This window comes from Ischnura elegans, chromosome 8 (genome assembly GCF_921293095.1).
Source record: "Ischnura elegans chromosome 8, ioIscEleg1.1, whole genome shotgun sequence".
Taxonomy (NCBI): Eukaryota; Metazoa; Arthropoda; class Insecta; order Odonata; family Coenagrionidae; genus Ischnura; species Ischnura elegans.
This window is the reverse complement of record NC_060253.1, coordinates 651,403-676,987: the sequence shown is the minus strand read 5'-3', so window position 1 is coordinate 676,987 and position 25,585 is coordinate 651,403. Positions and strand designations below refer to the sequence as shown.

Genomic DNA, 25,585 nt, shown 5'->3' with positions numbered 1-25,585 from the left:
CCCTTTACTTTTACCACGAGTGTTTTTGAAAAAAAAGGAGGGACTATATTCAGACCAATACGGTAATTTGATTTTTGATTTTTGGAAATCTACTGCTACTACTTAAATTGAACCATTTTCAAACATTCCCCTAAGTAGTAGAGTCCAGGAAAAAAAATGAACCATTCAGGCCTGGAGTGGGGGCATCACTTTCAAATGCTTGCTTCGGCCTTGATTTTACTATTCGTTACCCCCGCCCTATTACTATTCATGCTATACTATTCATTCCCAGGAGGCTTCATTAATACAGGTCTCGTCCCCAACCTATTCACGCGTAAAAGATTTGCTGAAGGCTCAGAAAGTCACCTATTCTGAGGTAAATGCTTTAAAATAATATCATTGAGAGGGGCTTTTTAAAGATGGCATCAACAGCATTTCAGAAACTTATTTTATGGAGAAGTGGTCACGAATAACTGGCTACCATTTTCACTTGATGCTCGTGTATAGGGATGGTCAGATCAGATACCTCAGATCTGAATACCCGTGGATATTGCCCTCTGTCGGATGCTTCGGATCTAAATTTGCTGAAGACATCGGATATGGATCGGAAATTTTAAATTTATGCTTCAGTGAATGCAGCATCCCATTTGAGGGAGTGGAAAGAGTTCCGATCCTACCTTTGCATGTGCCGCTGCACTGTGACGCTTGTCCTCCTCATGAACCATTTTGTTTAAAAAGCTCTCGTTCAGGCTATGTAACAGAATTTCAGCCTGTGAAATTTTTATGGCAAAATACGATAGGCACATGTTGTGACTCTTACAAAGAGATTGAACAACCATCCGGAGAATCTCTACGCCATAGGATGGCAACCACGTTAATAGTGACTGCGTCACAGATTAAAGAAAAACACAATTGCCCCTCCATCACCTTATGCCTCAGATATTTTTTTCCATTCGGTCCATAAGTCTATTATCTATCATTCCAAATCTAAATCTAATCTTTCAGTCCAAAAGTCCATTACCTTCAAAGGAAAATATCAAGTTACACAAGAATAATGGAAGCATTTTTCAAAAACCAAATTATATAACCAAATAAATCAACCTGAAGTCCCCATTTTATTTATGCTCTTGAAAAAATATGCAATAAAATCTTCATTTATGTTTCACAATTCCATCAGAAGTGCTCGATCTTTTACCGTTGATGCGACTTTGACACTTAAGGAACTTTGACACTCGTTAAAATGTTAAAGTAAAACATACGGATTAAACATCTTTACAATGCCATTTATGATTAAATGAATCATTCAACATCATCAATATTAGTTAAACCACTAAACACAAAGCGGCCCCTTAGCAAGTCCCTCGGTGGAGCCAGCTGACAAACAATTTGTATTCTATGTACTATACACTCATCCTCAACATCGGGAAACCTGAAATAAATCTCCTGGAATGTGGCTTTTTTCGGAAGGAACTTCACTTGGAATCTGTCATTAGAACAGGCTTCTACAACTTTTCCCACAAAGAACCTGTATCGTTTATCAGTCTCAAACTCAATCAAGACAAATGAATTTGTTAGAAGAGAGCTGGGAATTTAAATATGATCTTCACAGGAAATATTAATATTTTGCGAGGCTAAAGAATAAGTCTCACCTGCAGATGAATTTCTCTCTGAAGAAACTTTTCTAATTTCTTCAACAAATGAACAATGCACGCATTCAGCACTCACACTTTTCCCTAGCTGAACATCAAGTCTTTTCCCCCATGATTTTTTCTCGACATGTGTTTCTGCATGGGATGATGCTAGCCATTGCAAAAATGCAACTGACCATGCAATGCCGGAATCGGCTGAATTTTCCTCTGTATTTAAACAAGGAACTTTGTTTATAGCTCGACTTCTGTCAAATGGTAAAATTCCTGCTGCTCTAAACCCTGCACAAATATTGCCAGACATGGGTGGCCCAATTGACTGGAAGGCAGATTTCAATAATCATGGAAACTCACTTTTAGGAAGGACTCCACGATTTTTACTCTTCCACCAATGAAGACATTTATTCCATGCAATCTTAAGTGGCCTAGAAAAGCAAGGTCGAGAGGCTGGCATTAATGGAGCGCATTAGGAGGGAGCATTACAAAATTTATTCCCATCATTTCACATAGCTTAATTATTACTATGGACAGGTGACTGGAAAGATTGTCTCCAATCAAAACTTTTGGCCCCCTGTCTGTTTTTGAAAATGGTGTGCACGTTGTATTGAACCAGTCTTCTAAGGATGCTATGTCAAATCATCCACTGCTGTTTCTGTTAAATCTTGCTCCCTCAATGCCACCTTCTACCCATGAAGCATATAAATGTACAGCTTTGTACACTGTGTACGGAGGAAGCAATTCTCCTCTTGCAGATGCTGCGATCATCACAGAAACGCTTGTTTTGCTTGTGTCCTTGATGACTGATGGTGTTTCTCTCCCCTCCTAACAATCACTCAAGATTTCTCTGGATCGTCAATAAAATTCGTTTCGTCGTAACTAATGATGTTTTCTGGAGGAACACTGTCCAAAACCACTTCCAAATTTTGAAAGTATTTTTGGAGCACTTCTCTAGTCACTGATGCACGGACCCTTTTTATGTTTTCACTGCAAGTTCTCTCTGTCTCGCCATGAAACCCTGCACCCATTCCATTCCATCTTTAAACTTTTTTCATGCTGTCCCATCCTATTTAAAACTCCTTTACCACTAACTGGAGGTCAATGGGACGTGACCTCACAATTTCTGCATATCCCTTGGGTTAGCTCGTCCTCTTCTTTCGTTGCTCTCCGTTTGTCCCCCAATTTTTTTCGGGTGATATCTTTTGAGCCTATCGTGGAATGTTGACTTTGGGACTCCAAATTCTTAGCACGCAGTGTGTCTTGTCATACGTCCACATTTCACAGCCTCAATTGCCTTTTCAAGTTGCCGCTCATCATGCACGTGCAAGTGCCTGCCTCCAATCACCCTTGCGTAGTTTCTCACCATTTCGCCCGCAAGCTACATGAAATCAAATAATGCATTCTAGTAAATACAATATTCATGATATTCAAATGAAATTTTTTGTATGTTATGTGAAGTTATGCAGCTTAAATGGTAATTAATCTCATGAAAATCAGAAGCACTTACCAAAGAGCTTTTCGGCAATATGAAGCTGAAGCAAACTGTTGCACCATAAACTAATCGGATCCTTTACGGCAAGGAGCAGCAGATCCCCTGCTTTTATATGCTATGTGCTACATTGTATCAATCTTGGTCTGGAAGACATGATTTCATTGTATAACAATGTGAGTTTTGGGAGAAAACACAATGTCAGTTCGATGCAGCATGGTCATCTGAACTCGCCCCAACTTACAGTACTTGATGGTAATTTTGTCAGAATCAGGAGATGAAAGAAAATGAATGTCGTAAACAGTTGCATAAGCACGATTTTAATGAAATGACCTCCAGTAGTATATCGACGCTTTAATTTAAATATGTATTCAAACGGCTCGGAAGACTGAGTAAAGTCATTTGCATAATTATGATAAAACTTTTATGCATAATTGAGTCATGTAAGATTTGATACTTTCAAATTCTCTTGCAGAAAAATCAATTGTTCTACATGTTCAGGCAGCAGGTTTTTACATCTCCATGCCACAGTATTATGATATTTATGATATATGATATGAAATGTTATTATATGATATGAAAAAATTGTCTTTTGGTATGCACTTGAGTGATTTGAATGGAAAAGTACTTTCTTGCCAAAATTGAAAGATTTTCGAATTCTTGGAAATGTTTTGTAAAAACTTATGTCAGAAAATTTTTTGAGCCTAGAATCATCATGGAATTTGAGTGAACAAAACAAAATAACTATAGAACTTAGCTTTGTAGACCGAAATAAACCATTCTTTATTTCTCACTTAGTTTCATAAACCTTTGCAACTCTTATTTTGTAAGTTAAAGAAGGAAACTAATATGTCAGCAAAGGAATAAACCACAATTAAAATTGGATGTATGTAGCACTCAAATAGGCTAAAAGATGACACCACCTGTGCTGTATAACATGGGGAAAACCGGCATTGTCTGCTAAAACTTAAAAGTTACGTATTATTTTCATAGAAATTTTAACGATTTTTTCAAATTATCTAGGCGTTTGAGTAAAGGAAGTAGGGTAGGGAATAAAAGTATGGCATAGAAAGTATGAGTGATGCAGCGGAACACTCAGAATATGCTACCAGGTCGGAAGAGGGTTGGCCACCACCGACTTCTCTAGACTCTTCCAGAATTTTTTACTCCTAGCACATCCCTATGGATGATATCACTCCTCTGAATGACTACCTGGCTAGCAGGCACAGATCTTTATAAAAGATCCGCAACATTAAAGCCAGCATAGCTTCGTGCAGGGAGAAGACTGAGGCTGTCACTGTTGATTAGGGCCACTGTTGAGAGCTTACTGAGCCTGTGCCCCAAGCAGCAATCAATATCCGTGCAACATCCAGACTACATTTTCGTGGTAAACATATGGCATCCATGTTATATATCCATGTTAATCCAGTTAATGCTATATCTGTCAAATATCCAAAGGACCCACCAATTGGCAATGTTGCAGCATTGTCCTACAGTGGACATCCAGGTCCATATTAAAACAACTTTACAGCATCTAATGAATAGATAGTGGTTATACTTATTATGATTTTTGGTAATCCCCAGACATATATACAGTGAGTCCTCATTCAACGTCACTTACCGTTCCTGAAAAATGTGACGATAAACGAAATGACGTTAATCGAAACATAATAACCCTGAATGACCTGCAACGCCCACCGCGAAGACATGACCATGCAAAGCCCAGACGAACGAATATGGCGACCTCGCTGGACGCGTCAGTTTGTGGCTCTTGCCAAATTGGTATTACCGTATAAGCTTGTGTAAGAGGCGCACACGTGTAAGAGGCCAACCCCTATTTTGAGGATCGAAGCTATAAAGAAAAAAAATTTTGCGACATTTTTTTTTATCCTATCGTGCGGTGGTGCAGACGTATACCTGGAATTTCGACAGTTATCGAAATGTCCTCTTTCAGTACTATTTGAAAGAGGAAATTTTGATAACTGCGGCGGCATAAGATGAAGTAGAAAGAGTTCCGATCCTCTCTTTGCATACGCCATCGCTCTACTTTAATTGTCCTACTCACTAACAATTTTGTTTAAAAGCTCTCGCAGGAGTATTGCAATAGAATTGCAGCCGTGGAAAATTTTAAGGCAAAACACGACAGGCAAATGGCATGAGCTTTCCCAAGAGATTGAACAACAATCGGGGCAATCTCAACGCCGTAGGATAATAACCACGTCGTAGATTTAAGGCCCCTTGCACACGCACCGATTTTGGACGGCCGGTAAAATATCAGCCGTCCACATTCCAATAGTGAACAATGGGAGAGCATTGGAGCTTGCACACGTACCAACCACACGCCGGCACCGGCAAAATGCCGGTTAGCTGCCGGCTATTGTCACTGTGGATCGCCGACGCCGGCTCAAAAACTTAGCAACGTATCGTTTGACCGGTAAAAATCCGGCGTGTGTGCAAGCATCGCTTCGCCGGTAAAATATCGGCCAATATTTTACCGGCCGTCCAAAATCTGTGTGTGTGTAAGGGGCCTAACGGAACTACACTCGGCTCTCCATCAGCTAATGCCTCTGCCGTTTTTTTCCTTTCCGAGCCTCCACAGGAAAATATCAAGTTACAGGGGAACAATGGAAACGTGTTTCATCCCTACCCCATTCCACCAACTGACCATTTTCGGTCTACCAGGTTCAATTCCCCGAGTTTCTGGAGGTCAAATGCTACGTGAGTCACCTTCTGAGCTTGAAGATATCTTATATTACAGCTTTAAGTTTTTTGAGCTCTAATTCATTTACACAAAGATTAATAGCTAAAATAAGGCTACTAATATTCAACATAGTCCAAACAGCACAATTTCGGAAGAAACAAGCGTAGCATAAGCGCTTTCAAACAAGACGAGACGGACTGGAAACTCAGGCAACGCAAACTGCGTATATCACATTGCTGCGCCTTCGCCCCTTCGCTTTAAAGGCAACGACGTCACATGCAAGATCGGACGTGTTCTTCCCTTGCTCCTTCGCTCGTAGCTTTAAATACGGAGGGGAGGGAGCCCTCTTCCCCTCGACCTCTCCTTCAGCGCTCTTCACTTATAAGCATTTCCGATTTCTTCTATCCACCATTAAGTCCAACAATGAGCACACTCGTTCGAATTTTTTCAACCGCAGGTTTTGACACCAATATTACTATATGCAGTATAAATACCGCGGGATGCCCACTCGTGGCAATAAATTTAGCGCGTGCTCCGGAGCGAATCACCCCGCGCGATCTTTTCAATGTTCACCTCTCTGGTACCGACGTGACGGTGCGATGCTTGCAAGAAATTCAAACAGGAGCATTTTAAAAATACATCACTAAGGGAGAAACTCCCCTGCCTGCCGCTTGATTTTGACCCAGGGTTTCAGATGACTGACTCACGCTGAAAACCAAGGCCACTCAGTTCCCCTTGAACTTGCAACCGGTGAAGGGGAGAGGGGGAAGATAAGAAGTTTGTGTAAGAGGCGCACCCCCATTTTCGGCTGCAATATCTGAGGAAAAAGGTCCGCCTCTTACACGCACTTATACGGTAATTTGAGCGAAAATATCGTCTCTTGCGGCTTTTGCTCTACTATCTTTCACCATAAGTGCTCTAAAGTGAACGAACTATATTTTAAAGCTTTAAACGAGGCTAATTACTTTTTTTGGAAGTGTTTTAGTTGTCGTATAGGCAAGCATTCTCTCGCCAACATGGCCGACGACATCAAATATCTTAAAACTGAATTAGTTGCCCTAAAAAACATAGTTGGGTCGTCTAAAACCAAACCTTTGACTAAAGGTAGTAAACGTGTGTCTTTTGCTGAGGCTGTTACTCCCGCTGCATCTCATGTCTCGGATCTTCGTGAGTCTCCTCGAGCCTGTGAATCTCCGGCGCCTGTTGTAGCGTCGGCCGATGCATTATCATCTCCAGCTCCGGACACTTGTCTACGACAAAAACATCTTGTGTGCTAACACAAACAGGAGCTGTGCTGATGGATTTACAGTAGTTACATCCAAGAAGAATAGACGGAAGCGGGTGAAGCCAGTTGTCGGCAACAACTCGGAAGCAGGCTCAAACTTGCTTGTTGGTGTTCCTTGTCGTGTTAATATTTTTGTTGGACGAGTTTCCTTGGGCACTTCTCCCGGGGATATTCTGAAATTCCTAGTGGTGAAATTTCCTGAGAATGACTTTACCTGTGAACAATTCCGTTCGAATGACGCTCAGTGTTCTTTCAAACTGAATATACCTTCTACCTTACGAAATGAGGTACTGAATTGTTCACTATGGCCCAGCGACATTATCGTTGGTAATTTCTACCCCCCTAGGAAGCCTCCTAACGCTCCTAATGTCAGTGAAACCATGGTCATGTCACCAAATACCTTCACAGTCCCATGTCAGGATGTTCCTGTTGATTCAAACTCCTCGGGAACAGGTACCAGGCGTCCAGTTGTTGCCAACAACATAAGTACCTTATGACAAACGGCGTCTCAAAAAGGTCTTTCTTTCCTTCAACTGAATATTCAGTGTATTAGAAATAAAGTTCCCGAGCTGGAAGTTCTACTAACCACCCATGATGCTGATGTGGTTTGTATCTGTGAACATTGGCTGTTGAAGGAGGAAGTATCGTCATTTTCATTACCCGGATACGATCTCGTTAGCGTGTATTGTCGTGTCTATACGAAAAACGGTGGTGTTGCATTATTTGTAAAAAATAACCTCATTACGAGTGTTCGCGAAATTTCGTGTGATTTCTGCATTGAACAGGTTTTCGAATGTGCGATATCCAGGTTTGTTACTGGTTCCAAGTCCATCATTTGTGTTGCAACGTATCGTTCACCACTTGGTGATTTTCAAGGGTTTTTAAAAAATTTGGATTGCCTCCTTTGTGAACTTGTTGACTGTCATCCCGATGATATTATTATGCTAATGGGGGATTTTAACTGTAATATGTTGAGTGATAGTACTGAGAAGAAGGACTTTATGAACTTATTGTTGTGTTATAATTTACAGGTTGTTATCTCCGATGTACCCACGAGAGTCACATGTGACACATCAACCTTAATTGATAACATAATTACAAATGTTGATGTTAACTGTTTAGATGCAACGGTATTGAAATGTGATATATCTGATCACTATCCAATACTTGCTGTACTTCCCCTTGATAAATTATCCAGGCCCAGAACTTTTAAGCGGCTCTTTAGTGAAGTAAACATTGCTTCTTTCCTGAGTGATATTAGGCTTGAAAATTGGCAAGATGTGTACCATGGAGATAACTTTGATTCTAGTTTTGACATGTTTTATGATAGGTTTCTATATAAATTCAACTGTTCTTTTCCCCTTACATGCATGGCACGCACCAATCGTTGCGCAAAAAAGTGGGTAACCAGTGATATTCAACAGATGTCTGTCAAGCTCAAGGAACTAGCTTTCAAGTGTAAGGTATCAAATAACCCGGAAGCTATGACTGAATATAAACTACAGAAAAAGGTCTATCGTAAAACACTAAACAATGCTAAACGTTCATTTAATGATAATAGGATTTTAGCAGCATCAAATAAACCAAGAGAAATTTGGAACATTATCAACAGTAATAAAAACATTACTAAAACCTGTTTGCCTAACCCACTAGATACAGGTGGTAACCCTACCTCTAATTTTTCCTATCTTGCCAATGCATTTGTGCAACACTTTTCACCACCAGCAAATACTGTGATACCTTCATCCTTCGATGTTCTGGCAACAGTTCAACACAACCCTCGTTCTTTCTTTCTCACCCCATGTACAGTCACTGAACTCAAAACCATAATACTTCGGTTGGGCTCTAATCACAGTCCTGGTAATGATGGTATTCCTGGTAGAATCATTTCAGCATCTTATCCTTATATTCTGGACCCCTTGTTGTTCCTAGTCAATGAATCCCTTCGATTAGGTATATTTCCAAAGGCACTAAAAGAATCCAAAGTCATTCCAATCTTCAAACGGAAGGGTAATACCAATGATTTGAGTAACTATCGCCCAATTTCTCTGCAGTCACTGTTTGCCAAAATATTTGAGAAAGTTTTCTATGCTAGACTTGTGTCATTTCTAGAATCACATAACCTAATCTCATCAAGCCAGCATGGTTTTAGAAAAAATAGGTCCACCTCAACAGCTGTGCATGATGCTGTGGATTTCATTCTTGCATCACTAGATAACAAATTAGATACCGTGGGCTTATTTATTGACTTCTCACAGGCCTTTAACAATGTTAACCATCACTTACTGTTAAAGAAACTGGAAAAATTAGGCATTCGTGGTATCCCAAATAACTGGATTCAATCCTATTTATTTGATAGATCTCAAAGAGTTAGTTTGAATATTGAAGGTTCTGTGTACAACTCCATGCCTAAAGATGTCTATTGTGGAGTCCCTCAGGGATCTATTTTGGGCCCTATATTATTTCTGATATACAGTGCAACCTCGATATAACGACACCCCACGGTGCACTAATAAACACTCGCTATAGCGAATTGTCGCTTTACCGGAGGTGGAGCATATAATAGCCAATATACCTGTTGCGAACAGTTATACAGGAACAGGAGTGGTGTGGCGACAGATAAATTTCTATCCGATAAACGTAAGTATAAATCCAGACGAAAGGTGATGTTTTTTGCATCACTAAATTTCCTTACTCGAACAACGACTAACTATTCAAACCATTTATAAGCGCTGCACTGAATAGAAATCATGGAAAGCATTGTTTCATCAATCATTATGCTAATGCACAACCGACGAAGTCATTTTTCTATGCACTTAATTATTTCATTTACGTGATCCAGGCACGCCGACTTACAAAAAATATTGGGGGGGCCCAAACCGGGGATCTTTTCCCGGAAATTTTATAAGTAGTGAATTGTAAGTCTTTTATAAGAGTCATATGATCAAAGTTAGAACCCTGATAACTCTAATCTCGATATCTGGACACTCCGGGGAAAATCGACAAGCCTGACACTTTTTTCCTCACACCCATAACGAATTATTGGGGGGGCTCGGGCCCCCTCAAGCCCCATGGAGTCGGCGCCACTGACGTGATCATTCTATTATTTTGGTATTTTCCACTGAAAATTCAAAAATTAACTGACAAAACAGTATCGCGGTTATTTAATGCCTCAAAGGTTTCCATTGGTGTATGTTTATTGTTTCTGTACGTTAACCGGCAGTAAAGTGAAATAACGCATTACATTTGTTTCTACCGGTGGAAGGTTGTATAACGTTCCCGCCTTGGAAGACTTTTTCTATCAGATAATGTAATATCTTCATCATCTACGGTAAAAAGTTTGCTAAGCTTGAAAAATGACGTGATTAAAATTACCGTTGTTGAAAAAAAGTTTCTTTTTGAGTGTTACGCTCGCGACGTATTTGAAATGATACACCGAGTTTACCACGGCACTGCAAACGAGAGTTAGTTGTTCTGTGAGTTCTTCCAGCGGCCACCAGGGGATGCTCGGCTACCCACGTAACAAAAGAGAGCGCCAGTACGACTCCGACCAATGACCCGAATAGTTCACCCTTGTAAATCCGCAACGGAGAATAAATACGTCCATCCGGACAATTCACGCTGAGTATCATTGCTTCGTACATCCTACATCATCGCTAAGGCGCACTACCTACCTTTAGAGGCATAATTGCAAGAAATACCTCATACTGCAAGGGTTTTGTCGGGGAGTTGTATGTAAAAAAAAGTTCCGTTTCGTCTATGTTATATGACGTGGGGAATACTTCTAAAGATACTTATGATCGGAGTCCTCTCTTCCACGACTTCAGGTTTACACCGCAGGCATCACCAGGGGAGTTGTGAGGGGAGATAACGCTTTGGTGCTTCGCATTAGTATAATCAACCTTCCGCATTCTTAAAATTCTCGATTCGCAATCTATCCCTAAAATACTCCGCTTCAGGCTTGGGCGTAGCCCCTTTCTCAGAAGTTCCCGCAGATTTGAATGGGCAAAACCACCCGAACAAAGCTCCTTATAACTCTTCATCGTCTGCATTCCTTGGGCGCTTTTGTTTTTTTTTAATTTTGCAGAGCGAATAGGAAGATAAATTAATTTCGACACTCATATTACTCCTTTATTTTTATTTTCTCGCTTAGACGTGTTTGGTGTTTTTTTGGCCATGGTGACTGCCATCAAATACTTTCTATTCACGCAACTCACGGACGTGCGGGTATGCTGCCGACTGCTTTCTGCTGCCCGAGGAACAAAAGAAGATTAAGCATTCGCGAATGCTAATGCCACAATATTTTCACCAAAATTAACTACTTATTTATCGAACGACAGTTTACCACATAAATTTGAGACTGAGCACTCCATTAACTTCATTTCTAACAGATCGCTAGCAATTACAGAGGTTAAGGAGTCTTGATGAAAGTCTTCCGGCGGTGAAACCCTCGCTATGGCGAGAGCCAACACCAAAAGGGTCTCGTAAAAACGAATTTTTTAACACGCTTATTGTAGGGTCAATTGACGGTGCATCGGCTATCTCTCGTTATAGCGGGAGTGTCGCTATATCCCGTACTCGCTTTAACGAGGTTCCACTGTATATTAATGATCTCCCTCATAATCTACAAACAGACTGTTCAAAGATTGTCCTTTATGCTGATGATACTAACATTCTAGTTTCATCCACATCACTACAGTGCACAATTGAGAAAAGTGAAATACTTCTTCAGCAGTTGAGTGACTGGTGTTCTTTAAATTGCTTAGATATAAATGTTGATAAATCCCTAGCCATGCACTTTAATCTCAGGAGAAAACATGGTGTTGACCTTAATCTTGCCCATGATGGTCAATTTATGCGCCAAGCGCAAGTTGTTAAATTCCTAGGACTTACAATCTCGTCAAATCTATCTTGGGATGAACATATCTGTTATCTACTTAAAATTCTATGCTCCACTTGTTTTCTCATACGTTTCATTAGATTTTCTGTTAGTTCTGACGTGCTGTTAACACTTTATTATGGCCATTTTTACTCCCGCATCATTACTAGCATTATTTACTGGGGATCATCACTTGCTTCAGTTAAGCTTTTTAGGCTGCAAAAGAAAATTGCACGACTTATGGTCTTTGCTCCTTATAATGCCCCATGTCGACCTATTTTTAAAAGACTCAATATTCTCCCACTCCCATGTGTGTATATTCTTTCTGTCCTCATGTTTATCAAAACTAATTTCTATGAGTTCCCTAAAAACTGTGATGTCCATGATTATTACACAAGAGGTCATGATACCATTCATTATAATTATGTCAGGACTAAATCAGCCTTTCTAGGTCCAAAAACTATAGGGTTACGCCTGTACAATAAATTACCATCCAGTTTAAAAAATTGTAAAACTTCTGGTTCATTTAAAAGACAAGCTAAACGCTTTTTACTAGATAAATTATATTATTCTGTAGATGAATTTCTTCAGAGTAATAGTGTATAACTATTTGCCTTTTATATTTTTTTATGAACCTGTGTTATTTTTTTAAATGTACCTGTGTTATTTTTTATGTGACGACTCCTATACCAGTGTAATCTGGTCTTTGGATAATAAAATATTAGAGATGGGTCGAATAGCAGATTTCTCGAATTCGAATATCGAATTCGAATATTTAATCATAGCTCGAATATTCGAATACCTCGAATTTCGAATACCTCGAATACTAAATGATGAATGCTGGAATGTTTGACTCGGTTGCCTATGCAGCAGGCAACACAAGATTTTGGGGAGTAATTTTGATTTCCTTATAATGATTCGAACAGGAATTTAGCTGATTAATGAATAATTTAATTTTATGGAAACAATTGGGCATATAATTAATTCAACTAACATCGCTTTACCCCCACTCCTGCTGCCAAGTGCTAGCTGACAATCTGAGGCATTTTGCAAAATACAAGCTCTTTTCCACCGGATTTTCTTCAATTATTTTCAGTCCATCTTTGGGAGTTCTCACGAGATAAGAAGATGAATTGGAATTGCTATCAGGGAGAAACCAAATATTCTGAGAAAATATCCTTTTGTCTGTGACTGTAACAATAAAGATTTATAGCACCACTCATAAATTGTAACTTGATATATGTTTTCGGAAAAAAATATCACATCAACTTCCGAGAAGCTCTGCTGCTCATATCGAGTTTCGCCAGAATGCTAAGTCTCCGTCGTGTTTTTGACATTTATTTCTTTGCGTAAAATGCTTAAATAAACTCAGAAATACGTCGTGTTTGGTCTTATTCTTTTTGAAATTACGCGCACATTACTAATATTTCAATTCAATAAAGGTGTAACATCAATTGACGAAAGTCATTCTTAGACACCCTTTGTGCTAATAGATGACTCATGCAGCGGTTGACCTCCACAGAAATGGGGAACTTCGAAGCTGGTAGGAAAAAAAGGGTCAGTGGGGGAGGAAAGGGAGGGCCCGAAACACGTTTCTATTGTTCTCGCGTATTTTTTCGAAGCTAAGGTCTTCGTAATATGATCCCTGCGCGAGCTGTGACCTTTTTTTTATTTGAAAGAAGAGGAAAGCCTCAGAGGGGGGGCTAGTGCTGAATGGAGAGGGATACCGGACCTTGGGAAATGCGCTAATGTAAGTATCCCACGGTACTCACACAGCAGTTGACCTCCAGAAATGGGGAACTTCGAAGCAGGTAGCCAGAAAAAGGTCAGTGGGTGAGAAAAGGGGGGAGGGCGTGAAACACGTTTATATTGCTCTCGTAACTCGATACTTTTTTCGAAGCAGGGGTCTTCGTAATGCGATCCCTGCGCGAGCTGGGACCTTTTGTTTGATTTCGAAGAAGAGGAAAGCGTCAGAGTGGTTGAGGCGAGTGCTGAATGGAGGGGGATAGAGGATCGTGGGAAATGCCCTAAGGTTGCTATCCCACGGCACTGAGTTTCTCCTGGTGGGGGGAATCGGGGATTTTCGGATTTTTTCACCCGACTATTTTCGGTTCCCCTCGTCGAACACTTTTCACCGCTAAAATCCACGAATTTGATGCAATTCGTCAACTTGCGTAAAACGGCGCTGCGAGCACTAAATGACTACAGTTCTCTACATTTTTCCGAGTCACTACCAACGACGTGCGTGCGACAGTGTATGACGCGAAATTCAAAGTATTCGAGGTATTCGAGGCGGTACTTTTCGCATAACTATTCGAAATCTCGAATATCGAATACTTTCTAGTATTCGAGGTATTCGAGTATTCGCGGATACTATTCGCACATCTCTATAAAATATACTATACTATACTATACTACTATACTACCGCATCGCATTTTTTCTATCGCGAAATTTAAAAGACCTGATGTAATCGCCAAGCGAAGGTGCGATAAACGAATGACGGTCTCAAAATTTCGTGACGTTATCGAGAAATGACGTTAAATGGGGTGATGTAGAACGAGGACTCACTGTACAAAAATTTGTGCTCTTCAATTCTATACAGAACATATGTTACCTACAGATATTGTTTGGAAAATATTTTTTTAAGGAAATAAGTGTAAAGCTCCTAACTTATCATGTAAGGAAATTGATATTGTTCATTGTACTTAAAATGTACCACAAAGGCAAAAATCACCATTATGGTATTGTGCATTGCTACGGGGCAATTTCCGTCTTTGTGGCTTATTTTAAATTAGAGGAACAATATCAACAATTACTTACATGAAAAGTTAGGAATTATTTTTCCATATAGCATATGTAACTTCAATATTCATTTTATATTCTACACCTCTGAACTCAAAAATCTGCCTTTCTGCCATTTAAAAAAATCAAAGAATGGGAACATATAATTTTTAAAAGCTATTTATAATGTGAAGATGTCCTTCTATCTTTCCAAAAAAAAACCTGAAATGTACAAAACAAATATTTTGCCTGTGACAAGAAGAAGATATCACTATAGTGATTACCAGGTTCATGGTCTTCCTGGTCTTCCTGAAATAAGTAATAAAGCATGGAAGTGACCATATCCAACAATGTATATGTATAAGTGAGACTGCATGAAAACATTTTACATGCCATGGAAAGATGTGTTTAGGGTTGATAAAAACATTTTCAGGTGGACAATTTCTCTGAAACAGCATGTTATTCTCCACAGTTGAAATGCTCCTAGAAAAATGGATTTAAACGCAGTCATGACAATTTTGTGCTGTCTGGGATGTTAATGAACATGACCAACATATTTTTTGATCTTTACACACAAGAACGTGCAAAAATAAACTATTATATGAACTAAACCATCTAGCCACCTTTACAGTGCTTGTAAACTTGATGAGCTCACCTCAGTTCAGGCTTGTAGTAAGGAAGGATGCTATTTGGAGTCTAACCCATTTACGGCAAACGTTGCGAAAACGCAACATTATTGAGAAATGCAAAAAAAATGTTTCAATTGAATTTTATTAATTTAGAATTCGCTTTTTTCGATAAAAATAAGTTTAAACTGATTTTTAGTGAGATTATAATGACAGTTAATAAGTATTTCGATATTTATAAAAATACTCAAAATGTGTCAATTTTCGAGTCTCCTGTTAAGCAAGATAAATAATCTTTCCTAAGAGTAACTATTCCCTTTATTAAGTTTTTTATTCGTCCATGTGGACGTAGAAATTTCAATTAACAGATATTAAAGCTTATATTTCGTCAGAGAGTCAACATTATGCGAAAATCAGATCCGGAAAATAATGTTGCGTTTTCGCAACGTTGGCCGAATCCGATATCTATAGGCAGTTATGCAACCCGCATTACTACATATTTCCGTCTCGTAGGAATATGCCGATTTTACTGTCGGATATAATCCTACGCATTTTGATGCCTCTTATTTGACAGATATCGTCATATTTGATAATTAAAATTCTTAGATTTTATATTTCCAATGAGATGCTGCATTATTTTACCTAAATCCAATATATAAAGCCGATGTCCCACGGTCAAATTTGCGTCAAAATATTTTGATCAAAATTTGATGCAACTGACGCGCACCCTGTCCCACGGTCAAAATTTTGTCCAACTGGCTTTTGGTCCTATCGTTTGTACAAATCACCGATTTGTACAAATGGATAGGACAGGTTCTAAATTTTCATCCAATTGGATGAAACCAACCAATCACAGGGCCTTTGACAAAAAAGCATCGCCAAGCGCTGACACACAGGCCAAATACGTTTAACTTAATTATCGTCTGCATGAGTATTTTAATTAATAATTATGTATATTATGGACACAAAAATAAACTTTGTTGTATTCCACACAGTATGCATTAAAAACCCAACCGGTTTCCACCTTTTCAGGTCGTTATCTTAATCGTAAACCTCTAGATAAGGACCTGAAAAGATCGAAACCGGTTGAGTTTTTTCATTAGTATTGTATGGAATACTAAAAGGTTTAGTTTTAAATTTATAATATCACCATACCACAAAGTGAATTCACAAAACATTATTTCAAATATATATATACGTTCGTGATCGTCTATTTCATCGCCTGGTGTGGCCCTAAAGGTAAATATGAGCAAAAATTTGTCTTAGTGATAGGCGATGGAAGCTCTCAACTAGGAAATCCGTAATGATCAGATGATCTTAAATAGAAAGGAAGCGATCTTTAGAATCGCAATACCAGGAGGGATGTTCTGGAAATAATAAAAGATTTACTTAAGGTATCGAGGCCGAATTTTACGCTTTATGGAAGGCATACAATGCGAGCGAGCAGCTGGAGAAATGACTAATATGAACTGACGATTGTACCTGTGAAACACTACAGCTGCCCGTTTCTATTACTATGATTATAGGATAAGGACCTTATTTTAGAAACTGCTAGATTAGGAGAGAAAAATGGATTTAAATGCACGCTTACAGCACTATTCATAACATCTCCTCAACCACAATGTCCATCATTTATTAATAACATTTTCCTCGCGGGAATAAACTGCCTCACGTTTGTATCCTGGCGTTTTATTCTGCCCTCAACCTTGCTGATAAGGGACATGAAAATATCCTGACTTGTCGTCAATTATTATTGATAATAAACGGGAACATCGGCGACCAACTCCTTCTCCAACATGTTTAGCATGCTTATTCCAACGCTTTCATACCCCTTTTCCAGCCAAGGCCAAGTTCAGCATTCCTTCTGTTTTCTTTTTTTCGCATCTTTAATGTTCAAGAGGCCTGTTCAAACAATTTCGCCTGCTTAAAAAGAAAGAATCCTCCACCTCCACAAGTTTCCTAGTTGTTTACATAAATATCGTCTTTCGTTTGTTTTTGATCAAAATGAGATGCATCGTGGGACACCCCCAGTCCAGTTGTATCGAAATATTTGCATCAAAATTTTTGGACAAAAATTTTGATCAAAATATTTTGACGCAAATTTGACCGTGGGACATCGGCTTAATAGAGATGCATTACGGCTTGAAAGAAATGAGTCAAAGTGAATATTTTTACAGAAGATAATGTATTTTCCAGTTTTTAATTGACATTTTTATCACAACAGATTGAATTACAACAAATTATTGTTATTTATGAATTACATGAAAGCATTTCGGGTGCAATGGAACACACAACTTTGTACTTTCAATCCGAATTAGTCCTTCCTTACTTCACGATTCAGCGATATCACCGACTTCCACAACAGGATATTGGGTGAATGAAGACGATAAGGCGTAGATATGGTTCGGCAATGATTGAACCAAACCATATTTAGATTAATAAAAAATAATCTACACTTATCAGACAATTCCTGTCTGGACAAAAATGACAGATTTGTAAATTATGACCTCAATTTGACGACTTGAAAAATTATTACAATTCGGAATATTTGCGCATAAATTTTGAAATAATGAGCAAATGGTACCTTACTTTGGTCACTACAGTGCATAAATGTTCTTTTAAAACAAGCCTTTTAGATTTTGCTTTTAACTTTGGTGCTTATGTTATTCAGACGGTTTTAGGGTTCAACCAGGCGATAGAAAATTACTCCTATCGAAATTTAGGCTTGGAAGCAAGTGTTATTCTGGAATTTCTCAAGATTATCCCTGATCCCTCGAACCATCGTATGTTTTTCAATAACTTCTTTTCATCTTGAAGACTATTTATTGTTTTGAAAGAAAAAGGATTATTTGTCAATGGAGCCGTCCGTGAAAATACGAGTAAATACGTATAACGGAGGAGTGCCTGATAGAATATAATAAAACCATCGACGTGAAACCGAGAGGAACATGAAAACAAACATTTGATAAAGCCCAAGGTCTTAGTATTGTTCGATGGAATGATAAATAGATTGTCCCTGTAGACAGCAATACAAGTTTTTCGCTTCCATTTGGCACAGGGAAAAGTTTCAGCAGAAAAAAGAAAATACTATTTCACATAATATTCTATGTTAATAAAAGAAAATACCATTCGTGTTATTGGGGAGTATAGTAAATACATGGGAGGTGTGGACCTACTTGATAATGCAAATGAAAATTACCGCACTAGAATTCAGGGGAAAAAGGGTCCTAGCTTATCAACTTACTGGACGGCGTTTGCACTAACGCCAGGAGATTGTACAGGTTATGCAACGGAAGTAAATTTCACTGGTAGACTCAAAATCGTATCTAGCAGGGACGCATCTAAAAAGTGAAATGAATAAGTCCAGTATAGATGACGTACCCCTATACAATTCGCGTCCATAAACATAGAAAAAGTTAGGCCGTATAATTCATCGCGGATTCGTGAAGCATGAAGGGACGAATTTGGCCAGAGAGTTAAAAAAAATTCAGTAGTTGCCGACACAGTGTAAAAGCCAAACCATGTTTGAATGTACGAAATTTTATGTTCCATTGCACCCAAAATGCTTGAGTATTTCATAATTAGCCATTAATTTTTGTAATTCAATCTGCAATGATAAAATTAAAGTCAATGAAAAAATGTGAAATACATGCTCTTCTGAGAAAATTTTCGCTTTGACTTATTTCTTTCAAACCGTAAAGCATGTCTATTTTATAGTGGATTTAGGTCAAATAACAACATCTCGTTGGAAACATAATATCTAAGGATTTTATTTATCCAATATGACGATATTTGTCATATACGTAGCATAAAAAGGTATAGGATTATATCCGACAGTAAAAACAGCATATTCCTATGAGGCGGCAATGTATTGTAATGCGGATTGCATAACTGCATACAGATACCGGATTCGGCCAACGCCGGAAAACGCAACATTTTTTTTTACCATAAGCAAATTTTTTTGAAGGCACATATTTTCAATTTACCTTATTTAGCATGTTATTAGGTGAATTGAAAAGAAAAAATTATATATTTTCAAGTATTTCTTTACTCGGCCGGTAATGGGTTAAGTAATCTCCAAAATGAGTTGCCACATGAACATTTTTGTGACTTTCCTTGTTTATGAGTGCATGTGAAGTATAATTTCAAGAATTTTGTATTATGCACCCATGCCTCACTTAGCACAATTTCAATATAGCGCAAATTTGTTCCCCGGGGAAACATCGCAACCCAGTGTAGGCTAATCAAAAAACTTAAACGCTCTCATGATAAAACGTGAACTTCCGCTAAGTACACGCAAAATTGCTATAATTTTATGTATATTAATAGTATTGCTTGCCTCAAATCTTCTTTTTTGTTCATATATTAATTGAAATCCATTGCTCTGCAATGGCCAATAGCATTAATCGTCATTGGGTCCAGATAGCCGGCCTAATGAAGTAATTTATCTTGTCTCCTTAACAGAATGACAATACTTAATTTAGATCATTAATTAAGCGTGGAGCTAGTAGAAAAGAGTTATTTTTTTAAGAAATATGGCTTGAGACGTAATTTTTACCATCATAGTTTATCGGGCGATTGACTTCCAGGTAGAGGGTCTACGCTAAAGCCTTCAAGGTCATCGGTGTTCACGAGGAGTTGTGTATGAATAGTATCAACACATAAAAGGGTCTGCTATAGAATCTCAAACACAATGGCTTCATTCCCTCTCAGCAGTCGTAGGCCCTCTGCATATCAGGAATACAGTGCAGCAGTAGAAGGTGATTTTGATAGAGACAGCAAAAACCTAGAGATTTATGGCAAAAAATACGAATAGAAAATTGAATATGGCTAGGAAAATCAAGAAAAACCATAAACCTAGAAGAGAAAGTGAAAGAGGTCACTTCCTTTGAAAATGGAGAGCATCAAATTGCACGGAAGTTTAAACTCACGATGCCTTATTCTTAACAAAGACGAAGTTAAAACATCAGTGACCTCATGCACTGAATTGTTGAGGCCTCAACTTTGTAGAATTCCATTATATGGTTGGAAGAAAATTACTTTGCTTTTCTACAAAGTGTGTGTTTTGTAGAAAAGCAAAGTAATTTTCTTCCAACCATCAGTGACCTCAGCTGCACCAACTTCAACCAAGCGGTCAACACGTATGGAAAGTTCATTGTGAATCTGTACAAAAAGAGTGGGGCGGTAATTGCTCTGAGACATTTAGTGAAAGCTCTGGTTGGTTCCAAAATTTAAACAGCAAGCAGGTATTTTCAGTGTGGCAATATCTGGTGAATCTGCAAGTGTTGATAGCGCAGTCACCGCAACATTTTCTGATGAACTCCAAGCTGTGATTGAAAGTGGCTCCTTTCCCCCTCAACTAGTTTGTAGTGTTGACGAGACGATATTGTTTCGGAAAAGATTCATTTTCAGGGAAGGGGAAAAACTGGGTCAGGTTTCAAGGCATTTAAGGACTGTTTCACATAGCTGCTAATGCCTCGGGTGTCTTCAAATTATAGCCAGTTATGATTTATCATTCACAAACTCCGTGAGCAAGAAATGGTATTCAAATTAGCTCAAGTGATGATTGTGGATGGACAAAGAGGCCAGGATGAGCTACAAAGGGGCCTGGGTGGCACAGTAATTGTTTTTAGGCTAATTTGAAAATTCGTCAACTGTCGGCAATACATTATGAAGCCCTTAGATAGCATATGTTTTCCCACCCACACAACAGGAGGGAAATACAAAAGCACATGCAAATTTTTTTCATGTGAATAGAAGTCTTTGAATGCGTGCCTACTATCTTTATAAAGATATGTTAAACTTTAAAAGTGTATATGAATAAGGTTTTCTAAGGCTATTAATAGGAATATACCGTATTTGCACGAATCTACTTGTAAGACGAGGTTTTGTTCCCTCCTAACTTCTGCATAAAAGAGGGTTTGTCTTACGATCGGATGCAAAATTCTCGACCTCAATCGGGTTGCATAATTTACGTTGGAGAAAATTATAAATACCTGAGTTTGTCACCTGATAGCTAAACAACAAAAAATCAATTGTCAAAAATAGCTGAACAGTAATTTAGCTTATTTAATATTGCGTTCAAGTAAATAAAAACATTTTCCATTTTTTGGCCGCAGGCAAAGATTCAGCGCGTGCCGATCAGTTGTGGGGTGCACTTCTGCCGTGTCCGCGAGATCGCCTGCTTTACCCTGGATTCGGCTCAATTTACCTAAATTGTAGAGATGTGCGAATAGTATCTGCGAATACTTGAATACTAGAAAGTATTCGATATTCGAGGTCTCAAATAATTATGCTAAAGGTACGCTCTCGAATACTTCGAATACTTGGAATTTTGCGCCGTACACTGTCGCACACTGTCGTTGGTAGTTGGCTCGGAAAATAAGAGAATAATTGAATCGTGTTTCACCCTTCCCTCTTTCTCCCCCACTGACCTTTTTCTGCCTAACTGCTTCAAAGTTCCCCATTTCTGGAGGTCAGCTGCTGCTTGAGTACGGTGAGATACTTACATTAGCGCATTTCCCAAAATCCGCTATCCTCCTATATTCAGCACTAGCCCCCCCTCTGAGGCTTTCCTCTTCTCCGAAATAAAAAAAGGTCCCAGGTCACGCACGGATCATATTGCGAAGACTTTAACTTCGTAAAAAAAATCAAGTTACTCGAGAACAATGGAAACGTGTTTCGGCTCCCCCCTTTTCTCACCCACTGACCTTTTTCAGCCTGCCTGCTTCGAAGTTCCCAGTTTCTGGAGGTCAACTGCTGCATGAATCACCTATTAGCCCAAAAGGTGTCTAACAATGACCTTTGGCAATTGGTATTATACTTTTATTAATTTCCACGTAATCCAAAGAAGAACAAGACCAAACAAGGCATATTTCCAATGTTATTTAAGCAAAGAACTAGTTGGAAAAATATTATGGTGATTTCTGGCTAAACTCGATATCTTTGTAGCGGAGCTTCTCGGCAGTTGATGAAGCATTTTTTACTAAAACAGGATATCAGGTTATTATCAGTTATCAATTTACGAATTATTCCATAAGTCTCACTTGTCAAAGTTACTGATGAAGGGATTGTCAAAAACGAAAAAAAGTCTTCTTTACGTCTTCGTTACAAAAAACTATTTTATTCGTCTTCTATATCCCAAGGCCGTACTACAATCACTTTGATATTGGCAACGTAAAAAAAAATAACAAAACAAACATTCATCATCACCTTGAACGTAAAAATGCAAAACCCTACAAAATATTAATTTTCACATTACAACACCTCCCCTCGTTCGAGGATGATGGAAAGGAACACAAAAACATCATACATAACTTTGTAAATTTAGTTGTGAGTTTCTTACTCCAACTTAATTATGCCCATTTCTTTGGCAAACAATAATGTCTTAGGTCCAGGCAAACTCTTTGTCAAACAGTCTGCAATGTTACTATCAGATTTCACATATTTCAATGAAATCTCTCCCTCCTTCACAGCCTCTCGGACATAGTTGTATTTTACCACGAAATGTTTACTCCTCTCATTTACTATGTCATTATTGGCAATGTATATGGCACCTTGGTTATCACAAAAAATGGTGCAGGTCTTTGGAATGAGGCTGCTTTGCTTCAATTCACAAAAAAACGGCCTCATCCACTGGATTTCACACACACATTCATAAATAGCAATATACTCAGCATGCGTGCTTGAGGTGGCTATGCTTCTCTGCTTCCTACTTTTCCAAATTATTGCTCCACCTCCCAGCGTGATAACATACCCAGTGACAGACTTTCAATCATCTCTATCCCCTGCCCAATCTGAATCACAATAGCATGCAAAACCTTCACCTTTCCTGAAAACAAGTTGATAATCACATGTACTCTTTAAATATCTCATTACATGTTGAACTCCATTCCAATTTGTTACAGTGGGGTTGCTACAGCATTGACTAAGTTTGCACACTGCGTTTGCAATATCTGGACGAGTATTGGTACTCAAGTATAACAAGCTGCCTATTGCACTCTGGTATTTCTCCTTGCAAAAAAATTTCTCCTTCTCCTTTACTCTCAAAATTTGCTTGTAGTGGACAAGAAACACCTTTACCTTCTAACATATAAAAATCTCTGAGAAAAGACATAATATACTTCTTCTGACTCAAAATGACAGTTCCCCTGTTTGGTCTGGTGAATTGGATGGACAAAAATGTGTTCACCATACCCAAGTCCTTCACCTGAATTAAGGATGCAATTTCATTTTTGAACACACCTACTTCTTCCTTCTCACCTATAATCAAGAAATCATCAACATATGTTCCAACAATTACATTGCTCCTTTAGTACACACAAGGGTCACTGATACATTTCACAAACCCTAACTCCACCAAAATCTTACTGAGAAACTCATACCAATTTCTCCCTGACTGTTTTAAACCATAAAGGCTCTTCTTCAACCTACAAACAAAATAATCTCTGTTTACATCCACCCCTTCAGGAACAGACATATATATGGTCTCATCCAGCTTGCTGTTTAAATAAGCCCCCACCACGTCTAGGTGATCTATTTCCCAATTATTTTCCACAGCAATATAGACTAACAGACGAACTGATTTCCTTTCAACAACTGGACTGGAAGTGTCATGATAATTCACACCGTATATTTGAGTAAAACCCTGAGCCACAAGTCTTGCTTTAAATCTTACAATGTTACCTACCTTCGTTATTCTTTTTAAGAGCAAAAACCCATTTACAGCCCACTACTTTCATATCCGGTCGTCTTCTCACGATGTCCCAGGTCTCTTGGCCTTCGATGTTCCGTAATTCTTCTTCAATGGCTAACCTCCAGTTGTCGGCTTGAGATCCTTCTATGGCTTGACGGTAACTGGTTGGGACATCATCTTTTCCAAGGACAGAACGCTGTGACGTTGCAGCATTCACACGGTCCTTTGGGCACCCGCTGCCGATTTGACCTCCTCAGGACTTGAGGATTTTCCTGCTCTTGTTCCTCATTCTGGACCTGGGCCTCTATTTCTGCATTTTCCTCTCCTGGCCTCTGGGCTATGGCTTGTGGCATATGTGTCGGGAGGGCTGCATCAACTTCTTCTTCACTCGATGTGTCTTCTGTCTGGTCGCCTTTCTCACTGTTTACCTTTCTATGGAATGGGAACACAGTCTCATTGAATATGACATCTCGACTAATAATGACTTTCCTTGTATTGAGGTCCCACAATCTGTAGCCTTTGGTGCCCTCTGGGTACCCCAGCATCACTGCTTCCTTTGCTCTGGCATCTAGCTTGTCACCATGGACTACTCGATACCAAGCCTGACAACCAAACACCCTTAGGTACTGAAAATCCTTCTCTTCAAGTTCTCTTCCAAGCCACCTCTTTAGTGGAATTTCAGAATCTATTGCTGTTGATGGACAATGATTTCTTAAATGACATGCGGTTTTTAGGGCCTCAGCCCAAAAATGTTTTGGCATACCAGATTGTTGCAGCATAGCACGGATGGTATTCAAAATTGTCTGGTTGTACCACTCGGCCAGACCATTCTGCTGAGCGGCATATGGTACAGAGAGACGATGTAGGACTCCACTCTTCTCAAGGTGTTTCTTGAATTCATTTGATGAGTATTCCCCACCGTTATCACTCTGGAACTCCTGTATTTTAGTTCCATGTGTGACTTCCACCATATTCTGATATTTTATGAACTGCTCAGTGACTTCACTTTTGGCCTTCAAGGGAACTACAACAGTGAAATGAGAAAATTCATCAATAAAAGTGACAAAAAATCTGCAGCCACTCAAAGAGGCACAGGGCATAGGCCCCACGACATCAGAGTGGACCCTTTGGAGGACATGTGTAGTCTTACTGTCTTTTTCTCCATTGTAGGAAAATTTCAGTCTCTTAAACTTTCCCTGTATACATGCTTCACATTCTTCTTCTGTCTTCTTACTCATTAAGTTCCGCAATGGTTCTATCTTCATCATCCCTTCATGGTGCAGGTGTCCCAAACGGTTATGCCATGTTGTTGCTGCAATTTTACATGCTTTCATACCTTCATGTTCTTCAGCTTCTTTTCTTATTTGTGAAATAGAAGCACTCCCTTCAGTAGTGAGGTAATACAGGAAACCAACGCGATACCCCTGGAACAGAGTAGCTTCTTCGTCGCTAACAGTAGTCTTTCCGTCTCTCCTCACAATGGTCAAGCCCTTCTCTTCTAATTTC

General features: G+C 39.0%; 1 protein-coding gene across 2 annotated transcripts in view; it reads left to right on the top strand.

Moving 5' to 3' along the window:
* LOC124163318 (protein TANC2) overlaps window positions 1-25,585 on the top strand; it is a 529,785-nt gene that overhangs the window by 400,692 nt on the left and 103,508 nt on the right. The gene's annotated exons all lie outside the window — the stretch shown is intronic.